This window comes from Polypterus senegalus, chromosome 4 (assembly GCF_016835505.1).
Source record: "Polypterus senegalus isolate Bchr_013 chromosome 4, ASM1683550v1, whole genome shotgun sequence".
Lineage (NCBI taxonomy): Eukaryota > Metazoa > Chordata > Cladistia > Polypteriformes > Polypteridae > Polypterus > Polypterus senegalus.
In genome coordinates this window covers 63,018,931-63,024,940 of record NC_053157.1, presented here as the reverse complement: position 1 = coordinate 63,024,940, position 6,010 = coordinate 63,018,931, and positions in this window count along the sequence as shown.

The following is a 6,010-nucleotide window of genomic DNA, read 5'->3' as shown; positions in this document are numbered from 1 at the left end:
GATTTTTTTCACATCTCCCCTAATATAACAGTTTATGAGTGGCACAGTGTGTTACGCTGACATCTCAAAGATCCTGAGTTCAAATCCTGCTTCCACTATCTGCGTACTCCAGTTTTCCTCCAGCCACCCCTCAGATGTACTGCTTACATTGATTGGCCACTGTAAGTTTGCCCAGTGTGAGTGTGCCTCTGAGCACAATGTTGCTGGGATAGGCTCTGCCACAACACTTAGTTGGACAGAATGTTGTTACTGTATAAATTCCCTCTATTGCTCTGGTGATTTAGACAATCAAGAAAAAGATAGTAAACAACTGCAGTATTACAACATGCTTCAATTCTTTCTCATATGGCGAATTTCAGGAGTACAGTATGTACACAGGGACGACACAGTGGCTTCACCAGGGTCCTGAGGTCAGAGCCTGTCCTGGGTGTTCAGTGTGATGAGAGGACATGTTCTTTCCTCCCAATTCTTTATAGAGGTGTGTGTAGTTTTCTTAGAAATCTGAATTGATCCAGCATTTGTAAATGTGCCCAACAGTGGCCACATATCATCTCCATAGATGATTCCTATATTGTACCCTGTGCTGTCAGGATATGATTTATCTTCCCACAACCCATAGAGGAATAAATAGATTCACAAATGGATGGGGTGGCACAGTGGTGCAGTGGTAGCGTTGCTGCTTCGCAGTAAGGAGACTTGGGTTTGCTTCCTGGGTCCTCCCCGTGTCTTCGTGGGTTTCCTCCAGGTGCTGTTTTTCTCCCACCGCCCAAAGACATGCAGGTTAGGTGCATTGGCGATCCTAAATTGTCCCTGGTGTGTGTGTGTGTGTGCCCTGCGGTGGGCTGGCTCCCTGCCCAGGATTTGTTCCTGCCTTGCGTCCTGTGCTGACTGAGATTGGCTCCAGCAGACCCCTGTGACCCTGTGTTTGGATATAGCGGGTTGAACAATGACTGACTGACATATGGATAGATAGACATAGGTGTGTGTGGCATATCTCCAAACATCCATCATGCTGCAAAAGATTTACCATGTTGTGTGAAGTATTTCCAACATCTTTTTAAATAATTATACTGGCTGCTTAAAAAGACATTTTAAACCATGTATAGACAATTACTTGGTTAAGTGGTGAAATGTCTACATTATCCATCTGTCTTTGCAGCCTACCTACAGAGCTATGACTAACCAGTGCCTGTTCTGTAGGCCCTGACACAAAGAAGAAACCAATCTTGACCTGGACAAACATCCACTACAGGGCACACTCACGCAAATGTTAACTGTTGCCCAACAAAATGCCCAAAGCATTTTGGCATTTTCCATCATTCTTTTTTTTTTGTTTGTTTTATTTATAAAGAGTTCTTATATCAGCAGATTCACCAGCTCTAAAAAGATTTCTTGACCAAGTAGTGAACTACCATGACCAGGACAGCTTATGTCAGTCATGTCATAGGCTGGTGACTGTCTCGGCTTGGCTCAGGAGATATAAATTCCCTTTCTATGCCATAACATCTCCTGAACAATGAGAAGCTAATAAAAATAACACTGAAAGGAATGCACATTAACATTGGGGAGATATTTGTGGCATACAAAGTGCTAATTCATTATGGTGAATGGTACAGAAGGGCAACACCACAAAGGACCAAGGAAGCACAAAATCCAAATTGAAGAGCTGAGTTGCAAAACCAGCTAAGTACAGGAGACAACTTTTTGTGAAAAGGAGAAAAATAATTTTTAAGTACTTGAAATGATATTTTTAAATTCTTTTTGCAGAATGTTGGTTGTTACATTACTGAAGGTCAATTGCTGGACATCTCAGAAATCTGAATATTTTACATTTTTGTAAAAAATAGGAAAAAAACGTACTTAGCAGGTTTTGATGCTAAATCAATGCTATTCCATAAACCTATAAGTAGAAACTTTCATCAAAAGTCCTCTGGATCTTGAAATATTTTTATTATATAACAAATGAAATACAGAGCTTTTAGTCTCTAAACTATTTAGCCAAAAAGTAATGCTAGAAGTCATGAATTCCTGTTAAGCATTGTTTAAGTAGTAAATTTAAAAAGTTATAAGCCATCTCTAAAATGTCAATATTCTACATCGTCTTCATCATATATTTCGGTATCACTGCCATTGGTTTAGTGTTTTTGTTGGCTGTCCCAATGATTGGGAGGTAGAACTCTTTAGCTTTTTCTGATTGCGGATTGTCCACATTGACTCCCATTTTGCTAAGCAACATTTCGACATCCTTTGCTTTTGGTGGAATAACACAACAATTCAGTGGGAGTGGGTCAGCTGACAAGTTTTTTATTTTGCTGCCACGTTTCACAATAGTGTGACTGCAAACGTCGCCTGAATACGTGGTCTTTATGTTTATGTTGCTTCTTGTTATTTCCACCACTCGAACTTTTGTCAAGTGAAATGGGAGCTTTTTCGTGCAGACTTTTGCAGTTGCAGACTTGTAGTTAAGCACCTGCCAGTCTCTTCCTAAAACCCTGAGTGTGGCATATTCCGATACCATGTTGTGGTATTCGACAGGAAGAAGAATAGTTTCGTATTGGCGAAGCCTTTGTTCAGTACGCCCAAAAACTCTGTCCGGAGGCATGTATGAATGTCCTCGTACAGGATAGTACTGCTGAATGATAATGTTTGGGCGACTACAAACAAAATGCTGCAGTGTTGCCAGCAAGTTGATATTTTTGTTCTGTGCAGCACAGTTATCTGAAAATAACCTTAACAGCTGCACATCCTCTGGGACTTCTTTTGATAAAAAGTCCAAGATGGCACTGGTGCATTCATTTGAGCTTTGTACTTAGCAGCTTTTGGAACTAAGCTGGTTATGTATTTAACAGGTTTTGAAGCCCACTTCAATACCAAGCACATAGCCGACCCTTTGATGTGTCACAACCATGCTTCACTTAAAGTTTGCCAAAAAATGTACTTGGCAGGTTTTGGAACTCACCTCTATAATTTCTATGGGTAAATGAATATGCACAAGACAAGACATTTGCCTTACAGCCTAGATAGATAGATATTTTATTAATCCCAAGGGGAATTTCACATATTACAGGATACAAATTAAATGATATATGTGCTACATACCTAGAGATTTAAGTTGGGATACCTAGAGGGCAGTATTTCAAGAATGAGTCTGTTGCAAGTAGGAATGTGTGTGACAGTGGAAATTGTCATGCACTCATTTGATGGTCAAAGCTGTCAGACACAAGCATATACAAAGTACAGCACACACTGTGCTATACAAAGCATGAACAAGAACACAGTTCTTCAGACTGACAAAAGCAATATACGACAAAGCTGATCTCCTCCTTCATTCTCTGCCATCTTGACTTCACTTGGATACTCAGTTTTTTGATGATGAGGGAATTCCAGGCTTAATCTCAATGCAGTTCTACCTTGAAAATACTCCACATCTGCTGGAGCTCTGCCAGAGTGACCATCAGGTTTGCTCAGAGTGAGTGGAAGTATGAGGGAGCACAAGAGCGGTCTCTCACATAGACACATAGTGTTTTTCAAGCACCAGAAAAGAATAGACAAAAAATAATCAAATCCATTAGTATTAATAAAGTATCTATCTATCTATCTAAAGTTATATTGGAATAACACCAAAATTCGCTGAGGAGAAGTAATTGACAGCGCAAAATGGATGGTCTCTTAGTGATTCAGCTGATTGCAGAAAGCACTGAAGCTACTGCAGAAAGGGATAAAGATGAACCCTGCGCTGAACGTAAGTTGCATCTGTGTTCTGCCCATCAAGGGTGTGTTTATATGTTGTGTGTCCTGCAACATGTACAGTTCAGGTTTTTTCCAGTTGACAATGCAGACAGCTTCACCTGGCAAACATGCTTAGTTAACTTAGAGTTGGTTGGGAAAATACATGATTTGGAGAACCACGTTAGGAACTTGACAGTGATTAGGCAAACCAAAATTGGACTGACACAGTTTTGACCATTCGGCTTTAGTCTCTTTAGGTCACATTGTAGTTAGTATGCGCCGGAAATCAACAGCATCAATTAAGCCACAGGGCGAGTGGGTAACCGTGAGATAGTAGTCTAAAAATTCAAACTTTAGTCCCTCAACATCCAGGTCACCAATTTGGACACAGAACAGATTCTCATCACTCAGAGTACTCATAATTGGTAATTCTAAAGTGCAGAATATTAGAACTCCAAACTATCTTAAACAAGCAGTTAATTTTAAATGTCTCCCAGAGACAAAGATATTTGACAGAGGCAAAATTGAATCTTTTCACTGACTATGAGGTATCTTAACTTATAGCTGCATGTCGGCACTAATCGTGTATATTTACAGCTTTCTGAGGTTTTAAAGGGAAAGTTCATCTCTTTCTGCACCAAAGCAAAAAAGAAAATGTCAGAATTTCATTGTATCTGGCCTCTTACCAAGATAATATAGAGGGAATGTGATTTATAGCAGATTGCATTCCCATTACTGCTAGCTAGAAACATACTGTGCAAATAAAAGCATAGTCTTTGTGAACAATTGAAATGATTTTGGGGAAAGGCCTTGATTTTTCAAGAGAGATGGTCTTCATCCTAACTGGAGCGGATTTCTTGTTTTATCCCAAAATATGGCAGTAAAACTGCCTGGCTGACTAATCAGAGCACCAACCAGGCTGTTGTTTTTCCCACCTGTTACTATCTGGTAGCTGTTAACCAGAATCCATGTTGTATGGCATCTTGTGAGATGTGAGATTTTTGAGCTCTTTTGAAACCCACCCCAGCGGTGCTGCATGCCTAAAAGTGATTGACATGGCTGTCCAGGATTGCTTGTCTATTGCCAAGGCAACCGCAGGTTCACAGCACCACCAAGGTAACTACATGTACACAGCCTCCCTGCATTACACGTCTGTCGCCCGATGTGTGATGCAGGTAACATTATAACTCGGCCATTAACCTGGCCCCATCCCTGCTTGTTTGCTGTGTCTGTGTGTATTGAAGTGGTGGCTCCCGTTTGAATAAATACCCTGACTGTTCCAGATTTGATTGGAATAAAGTTAGTTTTATTGAAGCCTTTGGACTCAGAGTCTTCTCTCAGCTGGACAACAGTGACTTGCACGTCACAATGTAAACCTTGAATTACTTGATAACCAAACATTAAGTTGTATAATTACAGCAAGAAATAAAACCAGATCCTCCACCAGGGGAACCTGTAATAGTAACTTAATTCAAATTAAAACAAAAAATATATCACCTGTGTTCTGCAGGGGGCACACCAGCTCTCTAAATCTTACACAGACCCATGCAGACACAATTTCAGCTACACACATAGGTTTTATTTAATGCAATTTCTTCCCAAATCATTTTCTACAGCACAGTACAAAAGCACCAATAATAAAAGCAGCACACAACACTTCTCTTCTTTCTCTTACTCTCTCTTTCTCCTCCATCTCCACTCCTCCTGGCAATCTTCTCAATCACGACTCTGGCTCCTTGAGTGAAGTGAGGCAGTCCCTTTATGCTGTACCTCAAAGCACTCCAGGTGGCCTATCGGCATGATCCGGAAGTACTACCGGGTGTGGTGGAAGCCCAACATAATAGTGCTCCGCAGGTCCTGCAGCACCCCATGGCAGCACCCACAGAACCAGTAGGGCTGTGCTGAACCAAAACTCCCATGAAACCCTGTGGAAATTATAAATTTTAATCCTGTAACAGAACAGGAAGTCTTAATTGTAATTTCTAAAATGAAACCTATTACTTGTTTCTTAGATCCAGTTCCAACAAAAGTAGTGAAAAATATGCTCTTAACATTATCAGTAGCTCATTATTGCATAGTACAGTACCTGATGCACTAAAAGTGTCAGTCATCAAACCATTAATTAACCATTACCATTATCTATACTAATTAAAGGCAAAGCCCTCACTGACTCACTCACTCACTCACTCATCACTAATTCTCCAACTTCCCGTGTAGGTAGAAGGCTGAAATTTGGTAGGCTCTTTCCTTACAGCTTTCTTACAAAAGTTGGGCAGATTTC